Source organism: Drosophila tropicalis, unplaced genomic scaffold (genome assembly GCF_018151085.1).
Source record: "Drosophila tropicalis isolate 14030-0801.00 unplaced genomic scaffold, ASM1815108v1 contig_697, whole genome shotgun sequence".
In the NCBI taxonomy this organism is placed as follows: Eukaryota; Metazoa; Arthropoda; class Insecta; order Diptera; family Drosophilidae; genus Drosophila; species Drosophila tropicalis.
This window is the reverse complement of record NW_027173179.1, coordinates 648,778-665,466: the sequence shown is the minus strand read 5'-3', so window position 1 is coordinate 665,466 and position 16,689 is coordinate 648,778. Positions and strand designations below refer to the sequence as shown.

General features: G+C 39.6%; 1 protein-coding gene across 1 annotated transcript in view; it reads right to left on the bottom strand.

Moving 5' to 3' along the window:
* LOC137579542 (phospholipid-transporting ATPase ABCA3) overlaps positions 1-16,689 on the bottom strand; it is a 100,673-nt gene that overhangs the window by 72,216 nt on the left and 11,768 nt on the right.

Below are 16,689 nucleotides of genomic sequence, written 5' to 3'. Positions count from 1 at the left end.
TTTTGTAACCTGCATAGGTGAAGTTATTGAATTGAATTGAAAGAAATATGTTTTCAAATGTTTTAATTAAGAATAAATGTTAAAAGTTTGTACGAAGAAATGTTGAACTGAATATTTTATCAGATGGTTATCCGTCTAAAAGAGACGATGAATTAAGTTTGAAATCTATTAAAAAGACATTTTTGAAGTTAATGTTTGGCATATTACACGAGGATGTGTCAAGGTCAGGATGGCCGTGTCGAAGCAAACTATGTTGCTGCATACTGTATGTGTGTATGGGTACTCTGCTTTTGCGCATTTCATTAGAATCATAATTTTGCCGCTTTAAGAAGTTCCGTTTTGGCGCGACGACAGCGTTGTAGCGCTGTGTGGTTCGGTGCGGGGCAAAGAAACGAAAAGGCAGTCAGTTCAATTTTGAAGCGTAAAGCCTGCGCACCGAAACTCGCTGCGCTATTAGTTAAAGCCATAATAATGGCTGGAAAAAATTTTATATATATTTATTTCTAAATCTGGACGGATACATTATGTATGGGCGAAGAACATAAATTATTATATAAATAATGGCTGAAAAAAATTATATATATATTTATTTATAAATCTGGACGTTTATACATGTTGTAAGGAACATTATAGATAATAATAATGTCCCACACAACAAACAAGCAGCAGCACAATCCAAACGGAATCGAAGCCCCGCAGCAAGGAGGGAAATGGCACAAGGTTAAAAGCCATACGTCATCATGGTGAAATGCAAAGACCCAGCCAATTACGCGATGTTACTGAAGTCAGTCCACACAGACGCCGGAATCCAGCAGTTCAAGCAGAACGTATGTGCGGTTCGACGCACAGCATCCGGGGGACTACTGTTACAGTTGACCAAGCTAGCGGACGAAGCAACTGTCAAACAGCATGCAGTGGAACAGGCACTTGGAGACACTGCTGATGTCAAGGCGATCAGCGATAAGGCCATGGTCGAAATAAAAGATCTCGCAGAATTGCACACTGCAGACGATCTTCTGCGCGCCGTCCTGGAACTGATCGACGAGGATCTGCCTGCTGAATGTCACCCAAAGATGCGGAAAGCGTACAGTGGAACACAGACCGCAACAATGATGATGAACCCGAACCTGGCGAACAAGCTGCTGCAGGCGGGCAAAATACGAGTAGGCATGTACATATGCCGAATACGCCTGAAGACTGAGCCGAGACGGTGCTACAAGCGCCTGGATTTTGGGCACACAGCAGCTCGGTGCAGAAGCAAGCACGACGCATCCAAGCTATGCTTCAACTGCGGGAGCAAGGATCACGCTTCCAAGCAATGTGACCAGAAAGCAGCATGCATACTTTGCACACGACATAAGCGGAGCAATAAGGCGCATAACACGCTCAGCAGAGCTTGTCCGTTATTTGTAGAGGCTGGCAGTAACAGGAAGGATTGAGTTTCTACAGCTCAATCTGCAGGTCGGCACAGGACCTCTTAAAACAAACTGTACGGGACCTGAAAGTAGACTTCGCAATTTTGTGCGAGCCAAATTCCCATATACAGGACCGCAGCTTGACGCAAAACCATCGTTATGGCGCGGCAATTTGGAGCAACAGCAGGACACATCTGAAAAATCAGCACAGCGCGGACGGATATTTAAGGGAAAGGTACAATGGAGTATATGTGTACAGCTGCTATATAGCACCGAGCAAACACATCGACGAATGCTGCAGCATACTGGATGGACTAGTGGAGGACGCCAGAACTCACACGCCAACCATCATAGCCGGCGACTTCAATGCATGGGCAACGGAATGGGGTAGCCAAAGGACTACCAGAAGGGGCAGGGCCTTGCTGGATGTGTTTGCCACACTCAACATCAGTCTGCTCAACGTAGGCAACACCCACACCTACAATAAGGCTGGCAGAGGCTCCGTGATCGACCTCACGTTTGCTAGCCCTTGCCTAGCCCGCAGCGCGCAGTGGACAGTTTCGGATCTCTACACGGACAGCGACCACTTCGCCATTGTGTGCTCTATTAAGAGTTGTCCACCTGCACACACACCAACGACGTTCTACAGGTGGGCCCCAAGCACGCTGAGCGAAGAAGAGTTATTCACCATGATGACCCAAGAAACAAGGAGCAGCGGCACGGACGCGGACACCCAGGCCAACCACATGGCGACATTCTTCGCAGAGCGTGTGATGCAGCCATGATACACAAACGGCATGGTATCAACAAATGTAAGCCAGTACATTGGTGGAATGGCAGGATTGCGTATGCTAGGAGGCAATGTCACCAGGCCAGACGACGACAGCAACGTGCCCGCAGAAGGCTCACGTTTCCGGAGCTGCTTGCAGACTACAAACGGAAAAGCGCCAACCTATACATGGAGATCAAGAGAAGTAAAGCGGCGACGAGGAACTTAGCAGCGAGCGGAACGCCATGTGCACCGATATTCACAGATGTTAGTGAAGTCGTGGAAGCAGGGAAGAGGATAAACGTACATAAAGCCCCGGGACCGGACGGGGTCCCGGATCTTGTAATCAAACTGCTAGTTTGCAAATACGCGTCGACATTTGTGGAACTCTTCAACACATGCATGCTGCAACGGGAGTTTCCTACGAGGTGGAAGCTACAAAGGTTGGTCCTGCTTCCCAAAGGTGATAAAATAGATGACCCATCAGCATACAGACCCCTGTGTATGCTTGATGTGATTGGGAAACTTTTTGAGCGCATCATCTGCAACAGACTGGAGAAGGAACTGGAGCAGCGTCATGGACTTTCGGACTGGCAGTTCGGATTCAGTAGGAAACGCAGCACTATCAACGCCATCAGTTCGGTGGTAGAGATAGCCGCTAAAGCCATCGAAGGGCAACGCTGGAAAAGCGGCAACAAAAAATACTGCCTTATATCAACGTTGGATGTTCGGAATGCGTTTAATTCGGCCAGCTGGGACTCCATTATCGCGTCCCTAGAGCGATTAAACATATCTGCGCTTTAATCAAAAACTAACAAAGCTAAAGCCACCAAATTTAGTATGTACACTGGCTTAGTATGCGCGCAGAGTATACATCATATTTTTCCACGCCCACTTCCACCTCCATAATTTAGAAAAAACCGATTTCCTCCTGTAGTTTTTTGACTATTGACATTTAAATTTGGCAGACTAATTAATCTTATCTCCTACCAAACTACCAAATTTTATTGATTAGAAACATGCAAAATATGCGTATGAACGTACATTACTAAGCGGTCCACAAGGCCAGAATTGGCCGTTGGCTAGTGGCGGCGCTAGAGTGCTCGTGTGTTTGTAGAGTGAGTGAGATAGCACATAGTATGAAGCATGTAAAAACAATAGACATATGTACATACATTTGGTTTTGAAAATTTGAAATATTTGTTTCAATTGGTGTATGGTATACCCAAGTCGGCGAAACGACTTACTTCATTTTTTTTGCGCTCTCAATTAACTATTTATTTTCGTTCTTTTATGTACTTAATTTATATCATTCACATTCAATAAAATTATCTCAACCAATTTTTATCATGGCGAAGTTTAAAGCTTAATTTAGATTTATATTCTGATTATTATTATTATTATTATTATTATTTTGTTGTTGTGTTATAATAATTTAACTGCCTCCGTGCACAGACGTGTTTTTTTTAATGCACTCCGCAAAAATTGAGTGTAAAAAAAGACCGCGTTTGCAAAAATTTGTGTAGGGCTCTCAGTCGCCCCAGAGACGCCTATTTACAATCATATTGCTATTAGATTGCTCTAATAGCAATAAATACTAAGTTGCAACAACAAAGTGCGTAATTTTTACAAAAGCCATGTCCACCAATTCGGGCCCAAGCTCTCTCGATCCCCAACAGCAACAGCTACAAGAACTAATTGTACAACAACAACGTGAGCGTCGACTCTCGGTCCAACGCAACAACGCGTACTTTTCGGTGGTGTCGCCGACCCCACTGAAATCTAACGTAAGCAATAACACCGAAAGTGCCAGCCACTCAGCAATCAAAAGCAACTTACCGTGGAGAGAGCAGTGTGCTTCTCCATCAATAACGATAACTGGGTCACCGATTGCACCGACCAGCACCGTCAGTTCGTTGACAGCAACTACTGCAGCGTCTGCCGAAGTATTGACCTGCCTCAAGCCGTCAACGACAAGTCGCCCTGAGTCAGCCACAATAGTAAACCCAACGACTTCTGTCCAAACTGGAATGGATAGATATATTAAAATAACCAAGCGGAAGCTAAGCCCGCAAAAGAAAAAAAAGTGGCAACACACCGAAAATAACCAAACCAAATGAACGAGTTGCACCCCTTAGCGGGAATCGTTTTAAAATTCTTGCCGATCAGCAAGATGATCAAGCCGGCGCTGTAGATAAAGTTAAATCGGCTAGACCACCCCCCTTATACATCCGTGGAGCCAACTGCAGCGCCCTGATTTCGAAGCTAGTAGAAATAGTAGGGGCAAATAACTTTGTTGTAACCCCTCTCAATAGGGGTAACATTAAAGAAATTAAATGTCAAACCCAAACTGAGGACAATTTCCGCATCATCGAAAAGTACCTCCGTAATGCTAACATCAACTTCTATACCTACCAACTAAAAAGCAGTAAAGGGCTCCAGGTTGTGTTGAAGGAGATTGAGCCATCGGTCCCTACTCAAGAAATAGCAGACGCGTTGGTCGAAAAAGGGTTTGCGGTCAAATCCGTTGTCAACATCATCAACAGGAACAAAGTCGCACAGCCGCTCTTTAAAATCGAGCTCCAACCAGATGCAAAGCGGTCGAAGCCAAATGAAGTGCACCCAATCTACAACCTACAGCTCCTATTGCACAGAAGAATCACCGTAGAGGAGCCCCATAAGAGACACCAACCACCGCAGTGTAAAAACTGCCAGGAATACAACCACACCTCTAACAACTGCAATCTCAGGTCAGTGTGTGTTGGCTGTGGCGAACATCATAAAGATGGCATTTGCACCAAGGACAGAAACAATGTCGCACTAAGATTATGCAGTAACTGTGGAGGGAACCACACGGCCAACTACAGAGGATGTCCTGTTTTCAAGGATCTTAAATCTCACCTAAACGGGCGCAAACCCCCAGCTGGACCAAAAATAACCGTCAACGCCTCTAAAACTACACCGGAGGTATTCTTCGCCAAGGCTGTTAGATCATCTAACATGCCTGCTACATACAGTCCTAGTGTATCCTTCGCTAGTGTGCTCCGAACTGGACAGACGGAGCCCGCAAAAGAGACCCCGTCACTCCACCATCTACAGAATCCGCAACCTAGCGCACCAGAGCAAGTGAAATCGACGTTTTGCTGATTTCGGAAACACATTTAACATCAAAAAATAATTTTCAAATACCAAAATATACCTTCTATGCAACAAACCATCCAGACGGAAAAGCTCATGGCGGGACTGGTATCCTAATCAAAAACCGTATAAAACACTCGTTCCTCAACAGATTTGAAACACAGCACCTACAAGCAACTGCTATAACCGTCCAAACCAGCTGCGGCAACACTACATTGGTTGCCCTGTACTGCCCACCACGCTTCTCAATCTCTGAAAAGGAATTTACCGATTTCTTTAACACACTCGGAGATCGCTTCATTGCAGCAGGGGACTATAACGCCAAACATACGCACTGGGGATCTCGCCTGGTAAATCCTAAAGGCAAGCAGTTGTACAACACAATAGTCAACCCTCTCAATAAGATGGATTGCGTCTCACCGGGTAGGCCTACTTATTGGCCCACAGATCCACAGAAAGTGCCTGACTTGATTGATTTCGCAGTAACCAAGAGGATTCCACGTAATCGGATCACTGCGGATACACTGCTAGATCTAACTTCCGATCACTCTCCAGTACTATTCACACTATTAACAAGACCTCAAGTACTTGATCGCCCATATAGGCTTACAAACAACAAAACAAATTGGCTTAAATTTAAAATGTACATGAGTGCCCACATTGACTGTTCGCCGAAACTGAATGCTGCAGAGGACATTGATATGTGCGTCTCTGCACTTGAGTCTATGATGGCAGCTGCAGCAAAAGTATCTACTCCACCTGCCTCTTCTTACACTAAACCTGTTGACAGGCCTACGAACCGGCGGATAGAACAATTAGTAACGGAAAAACGACGTCTAAGAAGAGAATGGCAGATTACTCGCTCACCAGCAGCAAAACTTCGCCTAAGGCCTGCTAATCGCAACCTCTCCAAGGCGTTAAGACAAGAGGAAAGCTGGGCTCAAAGAAAATACATAGAAAAGCTCAGCCCAACCAGCACTAAACATCCTCTGTGGAAAGCCCACCCAACTTTAAGCGCTCCAGCAGAGACAATTTTACCGATAAGGAGTCCAACCGGTGGATGGGCCCGCAGTGACGAAGAGAGGGCATCCGTATTTGCCACACATCTTAAAATGGTTTTCCAGCCAAATCCAACATCAAGCTCATCTGTACTTCCCCCTTCGAGCACACTAACGGATAGTGAGTACTCGGAACTCCAATCGGACGAGATCACTGCAGTTATTAAAAACCACATAAAGCCAAAAAAAGCCCCTGGCCATGACCTAATCACACCGAAAATGATCCTGGAACTCCCTATCAACGCTATAATAAGAATTGGCTACTTCCCAAGAACATGGAAAAGGTCCACTATCATCATGATTCCTAAAGTGGGAAAGGACAAAACCCAGCCATCATCCTATAGGCCAATTAGTTTGCTGCCATGTCTTTCGAAGCTTTTTGAAAAGGTCCTGCAGATCCGACTAAACTCATTTCTGGCATCGGAGAACACAATCCCTTCACACCAGTTCGGCTTCCGCGAAAAACATGGTACAATTGAACAAGTCAATCGCATAACATCCGAAATACGAACAGCATTCGAACTAAAAGAATACTGTGCGGCTGTCTTTCTCGACGTTGCCCAGGCTTTCGATAGAGTTTAGCTGAAGGGTCTGATGTTCAAAATCCGGCAAAAACTGCCACAGTACACCCACAAACTCATGGAATCTTACCTTTACAATAGGCAATTCGCTGTAAGATGTAATGGCTCCGTCTCGGCTGATTTTGAAATCAAAGCTGGTGTACCGCAAGGCAGTGTACTCGGCCCATTGCTCTACCTACTGTACACTGCAGACTTACCAACGAGTTTAGGACTTACAACGTCCACTTTTGCCGATGACACGGCAATCCTCAGCAGATCCAAATGCCCAATACAATCCTCGGCAAAATTAGAGGAACACCTCAAGGTGGTAGAGGAATGGCTAGCAACCTGGCGTATCCGGGCCAACGAGCAGAAATGCAAACATGTTATATTTACGCTTAACAAAAGAAACTGTCCAGCTCTAATGCTAAACAACGTACCAGTTCCTCAAGCCGAGGATGTCACTTACCTTGGCATCCACCTAGACAGAAGACTAACTTGGCGCAATCACATCGAAGCAAAAAAGTCACAGCTTAAACTGAAAGCAAGTAGCCTACATTGGATCATCAATGCTCGGTCCCCTCTACGTCTGGAATATAAAGTCCTCCTATACAACTCCGTACTGAAACCCATCTGGACTTACGGAGCCGTACTATGGGGGAAGGCAAGTACCAGCAATGTCAATATTATACAAAGAGCGTAGTCGAAAATTTTAAGATCAATCACGGGGGCCCCGTGGTACATACGGAACGACAACATTCAAAATGATCTAAATATACCTAGCGTAAAATCTGAAATAGGTAGTCAACAACTAAAGTATTCTGCGAAACTGGATGCACACCCAAATGTTCTTGCCAATTCCCTTACGCGAACTAATAATAGAACTCGTCTTAAAAGAAATGACAGACCAACCCAATAACAAGTGATTCGGGCCGCCTGCAATATCCCCAGGATTTATCTTAAGTACTAGATTAAGAAAAATATCTCAAACTTGTTGTTAGGCTCTAATTTAAGAGTAGATTCAACAAATATATATTAAACGTTATAAAAAAAAAAAAAAAAATTTGTTGTTGCGCTGCTTAGTTTTTGATTTGTGTCTATTATTTGCTCCCAACCGCGCACTCAATTTACAGTTCACATTTTGTTTTTGTTTGTGTTTTGTTGGTGCTCTCTATTCTTTTGTTCTCTCTTTTGATCGCGCCCGCGGCCGTTAACTTCGCGCTTGTGACAAGTTTTTGTTGTTGTGTGTTATAATACACAAAATATTTTCTTTTTTTTTTCTCTTTTTCATTTGGATATTGCAGATAGCTTTTGCTTTGGTTTGTATACGCCTCTCTTAACATTTACACAATAGAATTGTAGTTTTAGTCGGTCTCCATTGAGCCACCGACTAGGTGGCGGCGCTAGAGAGCTCGTGTGATTGTAGAGTGAGCGAGATAGCACATAGTATGCAACATGTTAAAACAATTAATAGACATACACTTGGTTTCCAATTATAGGGGTATTTCAAAATTGTCGGCCATTGTTAAAGCATTTGAGAAAATAATAACAGCTCAATTGCAGCATTTTTGTTTCTCTATTATTTTGTCATTGCAACTTGGCTTTAAGAAACGTAGATCGACAACTACTAACTTTATAAAATTTACATCTCACTCGATCAAAGGATTTAAGTCTGCCATGCAAATTGTTATCATTTAAACCGACTTCAGCAAGTTTTTTAACTCTGTTAATCACACTCTTCCTTTATATAATTTGAACTCACTTGGCATGCCGAGCCTTTTGCTTTATTGGATTCTTCAGTATCTTTCTAAACGTATACAAAAGGTCCTGTTTAAGTCTTCATTTTCTATGACCATCCATGTCACCTCTGGAGTACCCCAGCCTAGTCATTGGGGTCCATTGCTATTCACTCTTTTTATAAATGATCTTCCATTGGTAGTGAAACATTCTTGTGTGCTTATGTACGCGGATGATGTTAAGTTTTACGTCAGTTTTAAAGACATATCGTCTTCTTGCCTGCTTCAATCTGATCTTAATGATCTTTGGAGATTGTGTGAAAAGAACCCATTAAACCTCAACGGCTCTAAATGTAAAGTTATATCTTTTTATAGATGCACTCCTTACCTAGCAGTCCGTCGGCACATCGATCTCTACCAGTTCCGGCTTCCGGCAATGACCCGATTTTACCAAATGCACAGCAGCTGATATCGTTTAGGAGTCCGGCTTTGGCAGGTGTTGCATCTCTTCCTATTTTCCCAGATGAAAGTATCCGCCCTACTAATACGATAGCTTTTGTAGTTTCCGAATCGTCCGGGCAAACATCTGTTCCCATTAATATTGCCAAAAAGTAGTTACAAGAGGAGCTAGTAAAGTGTTGGCTGCTTCATCTTCTACTGCAGCTGCTGTTGCTGCTCCTGTTGTGCTTAACACTGCTATTTCCTTTGTTGTAGTTCCACCCAAAAAGCAAATTTTTTTTTGTCTCTCCAAATCTTTTTAGCCAAATATGCCATAAAGATTTTTGGCCGGAACACCTGATTATAAAAGAGTACCTATACAATAAAAAAGAAAAATCTGCCTCCGGTTGTTATCTGCCTCTGTAAATAACGTTCCTTCCGGATCGTCTGCACCTGTTGGTGAGTCAAAAAAACAAATTTCGTCCCTAACTCTGGCCTATCAAAACAAACGGGGACTAAAGACTAAACTCTCGAAACTTGTGACGAGTCAAATTTCTTTTGCTGGAATCCCAAACTACGCCCCCCGTGGGGCCCCTTTTTATTTTTCGTTTATTTTTGATACGCCCATGGAGGGCACATTAAATATCTCAATACTCAAACTAACTGTAGTTTGTTTTTGATAGGCAATATTTACGATCGCCGCCTCCATCTCTTTCTAACTACCGTCTTGATGCGGCTGCAGTGTCGACGCGTCGCACAGTGGGGCCTTCTGGCATTTAGCATTGCAAAAATCATAGTGTTTAAACCAATAAATCGATTTCAAAAATTTAAAAAGCATATGATAAAGAATACCTTAAGCTTCAAAATGAATGTTTGTCAAAAGTGCTGGGTGTTCGTGGTGCTGTAATATTCAAGGTCAAAGTCAGAAAATATTTCCAAGTATGTTTTTCCTTTAAAAATGGATCGAAACCCGATTTTTTTCAATCACAAATGGAATTTTTCATTGTTTTAGACGACTATGTAACATTTTTTAATGTTTTAATTTGATTTTTTAACATAATTACAAAAAGAAAAAAAAATTTTTTTGTAATTTTTTTTTAGGTTAATTTTGAAAATTTGCTATTGATTTCTGATTTTCTTCAAAATAATTTTCAATATTTACATCAGTATCTAATAAACTCAACATTTCGGGACTATAGTTGCTATTTTCCAAATACTTTCGTGATCGCACGTGTCTCAGTGATGCTATAAGTGGGTCCGAAGAGGCTGCTAGCATGTTAAAAGGTCTTCATTTTGTCTAACACGATAAGTTTTTAATGTATTAGTGTATCTGAACCTTTTGTAGTCCTTGTTTTTACATTCCTGTGCTTCTTCGGATAGCTCTCCAAGTGGTGAACACTGATATTCTATTAAATCCTTTCCGTGAGCCAAAATCCTATGTACCGTTGGGGTAAGCTTTTTTTGCGGATACAATTTACTCAAAAGATGAGCAGTCTTTGAAGTATATTCGGCAAATTTTTCACCATTTACCGTTTCCTTGCAATTTATAATATTCAAGATAACAGCCAACCTTTTAATGATCCCTTGACTAACACCTGTTATAAAAGATGTCACTTCATCATTTTCAAAAAATCTTCTTGAAGTATTTCCAACATTCGTATTTCCGTATCCGTACTTTGGGCAGTCAACTTTCAGTCCCAGCTTGCGAGAGAATTCAGCTTGTATAATCTCCTTCCTGCTCTGAATATCCTCACGAGATGTTTTATCCGTTTTTGTTTCTCCTGACCGAGGAATTAATTAATTAACAATTTATCATTGTAGAAAGGTAAACAGGTAGTATTTGCAAAACAGCATTACGCAATGTTATCATTTAAATACAAAGAAGCTACAGGCCAATACGCATGCGCTCTTCTTCTTCCTGAAACCTGCAGCGCATTTTTTAGGCGAGGTTGCCTTAGTTTTATGGCTTACGCATCGCTGTCGCAGGTCTCCGCATATTGGGACTATATACATCTGATAGGTAAATATTTCACCTACCTAGTGTATGTAGTCCGGTATTGATACTCGTTGAGTCTTGCTAGTTTTATTCCATCAAAGTTCAAAAAATGCCAATATTTAGTACATTTTTTAAACGCTTCTAGTTCAATAACTATTTAAGTAATTATTAAAATTTATGAAACATGCTATTAATAAAGAACATACTTTTCAGATAAAACCAAAAAATCCAAGATCGATTGTTGAAATCGCCCAATATTCAGTTTTAAAGTTGCGATTTTTTTTTAAAATTATCATTTTTTCCTTTTCACTAAAAATGTCTCAACTTTGGGCGCCTCTAGCACCCATAAATCTCAACCGATTTAAAAAATTTTTCGGATTCATAATCTCTGAAGTATTTCCTATCGATTGCATATATAATTTTTGCCAAACGCGATCATGAAAAAACGTATTTTTGCAACGCTATCCGAGCAGAGGCCCAACTGTGCGTCGCGGGGAGAACAACCTCCCGACAGCGGACGCTGCGCTGCATGTCGACGCTAAAGAGACCATGAGAAAATCGAAAGTGAAAGAGAGAGACGGCGATCGTGACGCGTGCCAAAGCACAAGACGCATCGAAAGTTTTCACCGTTAGGACATAAGTAACCGCCAGTAACCACGAGAGTGAAAAGTCTACAAGTGTGCACAATAGCAGCGAAAAAAATAATAGACATAGTGCCCTTAGGAAAACATCCAGGATTAGCAGGTGAGCTCATGTCCTTAGATTCCCTTTATTTTTACTTGAGTGCGGTAGGGACCCAACTTATTAAAGATGTTTAGTATCAGTTAATCGACAATAAAATATACATTAACATTAAATACACCTGCATTATTTCTTTATATGTGACTAAATTGTGCATACCCTTTCCCTTCCCTTTTCCTTGCCCACTTAACTATTTGAGAGGAGCCAAAGGATCAGCGGACTTCGGCAGGATGAGTTATTCTCCTGCAGTCGAAGTCAGTCGCTGGTCTCTAGGCTCAGTCACTCAAGGTGAAGAGGCAACGGATCTTGGCCAAGCGGGCTTCGCTTGGCAGACGAGATCAGTCGTTGCAGTTCCTCTTTACCATCCCTTTCTAATAACCCCACTAACATTTCCTTTCACGCTTCCTTTTCGCAGTCGAAGAGGCAACGGATCTTGGCCAAGCGGGCTTCGCTTGGCAGACAAGATCAGGCGTTGCTACTCCTCTTGGACTCCTCTCCTACTCCTTTCCCTTCCCTTTCCTCCCCTTTAGGTGGTCTCAGTGCCCTATTCTAATACTCATCAAGGTCTCCAGATCAAATAAATGTTCTGTAGACGGGACTCTGGGACTAAGATCTGTACCCCAGCCAGAGCTTCCTTACAGATGTCGCCCGAGCAGGGACCTTGATGAGTATTATGGGGGAAATGTTAAATTATATATATATATATAAGTATGCACATTTATAGATATATATATATGTATGTATACATATATGAGTCCACACAAGGGTGAAAATTTTATATGTATATCTATTCCTTAATATATATATAGTTATAAATCCAATTCTTTTATTAATTAAAAAAATTTGGATTGGTGAGACTCAAAAACGATCTTTATTGAAACAAAGCGTCTTAAGAACTAACTTAGGATTATTCATACAGATATGATTAAAGTTCGGTTAAAAAGCTTTTGATATTAGTATTGGGAGCTTTTGATCTGGTGACAAGGGAGATCTGGATTTTGATTGGTTTATTCTCACGCTTGTAAGATTTTTTTTTTGGGACATTTGTTTATAGGATTTTTGTTTAGTCTCGGTTGCAGTAAACATCCGCTGTTTTCTAGACTAAAGGGGGTTAAGTTATGTGGGTGATTGGAGTGGGAAATTGAGTGGTGTGAGTGGATGGAGTCGCGGATATATTACTCCCCCAACACGTAGAAAATAGCCTGTGCTCAGGCGGGAAATACAGGGTATAGAGTTGGATGTGCTTGCTGTGTTCCAAGTGAAATTTCTATGGATGGGGACAATTCATGTAAAACGGGATTGTCAAAAGCTGAGTCACTTGATTGTACAAATGTTTCATTCTTAATTTGTTTAATAATTATTTTTTTTGATATTGACATAAATTTATAGATAAGATATAGGGTTAAACATATTAGTGTAATTATAAATGTTGTGGTAGTTATGATATTAAATATTTTGTTATACGCAGTATTTTCGAAAATGATTTGTTTAGCTTGGATATAAGAGATTGTTTCTAGTTTTGTTATATTGTTGGTTACATAAATATTTTGGGTATAATCTTGTAATGTATTTACTATTGATATTTCATTTAACTACATAGCACAGTCGTATATTTTTATTATATTATTTCCTTCTATGAATATTTTATTTTGGTTACAATTTTGTTTTAAATTTGTCTTGGTCAAATTCCAAGTTACGATAGTATTGGGTTCTACATAACTAATTGAATTGGTTTGAACATCTTTGTGTATTTGCATTCTGCTGGTTTTTGTGTAATAATGCCAACTATACACTCATTTATTTCTTGTTTTTTGGTTGATTTTGCATAAATTTTATTATTTTGAATATAGTTTCTTGAATGTTTTCTGTTAAAGTGTTATTATTTTCATCTGGATAGGATATAATTTTGAATAGCGATGTTTTAAATATTTGTCTAGGCATATGCGAAATTATTAATTTTTCATTTGTGTCTGATTTTAACCAAGTAGATGTTTTTTTGTTTAAAAGTTCTTCTGTATTTATGTTAAATATTTCTTGATGGTTTAAAAGTTTTGGATTAAATATTCCTAGTCTTGTCAACTGCATTCCTAACTCTATGTCTTCTATATATTCTGTAAAATGCTCTAAGTTGAACATTAGTATATTTAATTTTTTGTCTGCATCCTGTTGAATAGTAAGATTATTTAGGAGTTCTATGTTTTTGTTGACTGTTTCAATGATATGATTAAGTTCATTATTTTGGGCGCTATTTGCTGATAGACTATCAATTTTTTGTTCAAGTTCTTCTTTATCGTATTGGTCTAAGGTGCCGAAAAGATATTTATGTGCTGTGCCTATTATGTTAATAAGTCCTCGCTTATTTCTCTTTATTATATTTATGCCGTTCATTTCGCGATTTAATTTTTCGACTAAATACTGAATGTGGACTATGTTTTTATATGGTTCTGACTGCTCAACCAAGTTGTTGTAAGTGGTTTGTATATTGGTTAAGTTTACAGTTAAATAATGATATTCGAAATCTGAGGGTAAATCCATGGTTCCTGTTTTGAATACAAGATATCCATTAGGTGCCTTTATGGGATTAATTTCAATGCTTTGATTATGCGTCGAGTGTACCATTGATAAGAGTAGAAATAGTAATGTTGGGATCTCTGAAATTAATTAGTATATTTACTTTGATGAGTTTTCTTTTTCTTTTTGAATTTCGATTTGTAGTGTGTTGTTTGTCTACCTCGGTTAACTTGGGTAATTTCCCCTGTTTTCTTAAAGGGTGTTGTCGTTTTCGATCTAACTAAAGGGGCTTGTTTATACTGTGTATTTATTTCAAAATCGTTCCTATTTTCATTTAATTTATCAATTTGTTTTGCTTTGTTAGCTTGTGTATTATAAAGAGGTGTGCCTGCGTAAATAAAGATATCTGCTGGTGTTCTGTTTGTCGTTAGATGCTTGGTTTTATGGTTATATGTGTAAAGGATAGTTTCAAATTTAGTTTGTTTGTCTTTTATACTAGATTCTGCATTAATAACTCTTAGCTTTTCGTTTACAGTCCTGTGGAATCTTTCCACATTTGAAACACCATTTTTGCTCGATGTTATACTTATATTAATATATTATATTCTGATTGTAGCCAATTTTGAAGTGCTATGCTAATGAAAGCTGAGTCCTTATCCGCTTTGATTTCTAAGGGTTTACCCATATCGTTAAAGATTTTTGTGATTGCCCTTTTTGTTTCAAGCCGATCTCGACTTTTAACTTCGACTAAAGGCGCGTACTTTGAATAAATATCTATACAAGATAAAAATTGTTGATTGTCGATTAAATAGAAATCCATCACGTATTTTTCTCTGGCGTTAAATATCTCTGGGGTGGTTTCAAAAGATAATTTGGTATTTCGGTTTTCTGATTTTGATAAATTGCAAATATGGCATTCATTAATAAAGATTTGAATTAATTTTTGATAGTCTGGATAATAGTATTTATCTTTAAACCAGTTTTGAGTTTTAGTGATACCTGGTTGAAGTAGTGAATAATGGTTTTTAAGAATAATTTCTTTGAATTCTGCATAAGTGGGAATGTCTTTTAATTTGTAAGTGGTTCTCAATGTTGTTGTTTGGCTGTCTGGGCTAATTATTTCAAGATAAGCTTCTTGAAGTATTTGAAAATCTGTGTCGTTGTGAATATAAAATGAGTTATCTTGAGCATAAATATTCCTTAATAATTTCTTTAGCAAACTGATTGGTCATTTCTACATATGATATTTCTATCTTCGTTTTGTGAAAATAGTGAGTAACGTTGACTTTATTTTCGTTGCATTTATTGAATTCTATTTGACGATTGTAGAAATTCAGGGCTTTTTCTGAAATGGCTATTAGGTTTTCGCTATCTTCTTGAGCACTATGTACTGTAGCTCTGGAACTACTTATTTCTCCACCTAAAAGATTTTCATCTATTTTTCTTCTGGAAAGGGCGTCTGCCACATAATTCTCTTTTCTCTTTCTCTGGTTAGTATTTATTTATTTTTCCATCTCTGTAATTTCATGTTAGGTTCTTTGATATTGTCCAATCAGACAAGGGGTTTATGATCACTTAGGATTTCAAAATGTCTACCGAAGAGGTATGGCCTAAAATATTTGGTTGCCCATACGATAGATAGTAGTTCCTTTTCTATGGCTGAATAATTAAGTTCATGTTGGTTTAGTGTTCTACTACCATAAGGAATAGGTCTATGGTCCTGTGAGAGGAAAGCACCTAAAGCTATATTGCTAGCATCAGCGGTTAGAAAAAATGGTTTTTTAAAATCGGGATATGCAAGTATGGGATCGTTCATAAAAAGGCATTTTAATTTTTCAAAGGATGAAATATAATGTGGGTCGTTTATGTTAATCTTAGCTCCTTTCTTTAATCCAAGGGTTAAAGGCTTTGCAATGTGTGCCAAATTTGGAATGAATTTACGGAAGAGTCCGCATAAGCCTAAGAATGATTTTATTTCTTTCGGGGTTTTTAAGATTGGAAATTTTAGAATAGCTTTGAATTTGTCTGCGTTTGGTTTGATTCCTTCTGTAGTTATGACGTGACCTAAAAATTCTGTTTCCTTTTTCAAGAACTCGCAATTATCTAATTGTAGTTTTAGATTAGCATTGCGCAATTTAGCAAAGACCTTTTTTAGTGATGCCAAATGTTCTTCTAATGAGGTGGAATAAACAATAATATCGTCTAAGTAGACTAAACAATCTTTATAGATTAAATCTTCTAGTAAATTGTTCATACATCTTTGGAATGTTGCTGGTGCATTTTTAAGTCCAAATGGCATTCGTGTGTACTCGTAATGACCATGTTTA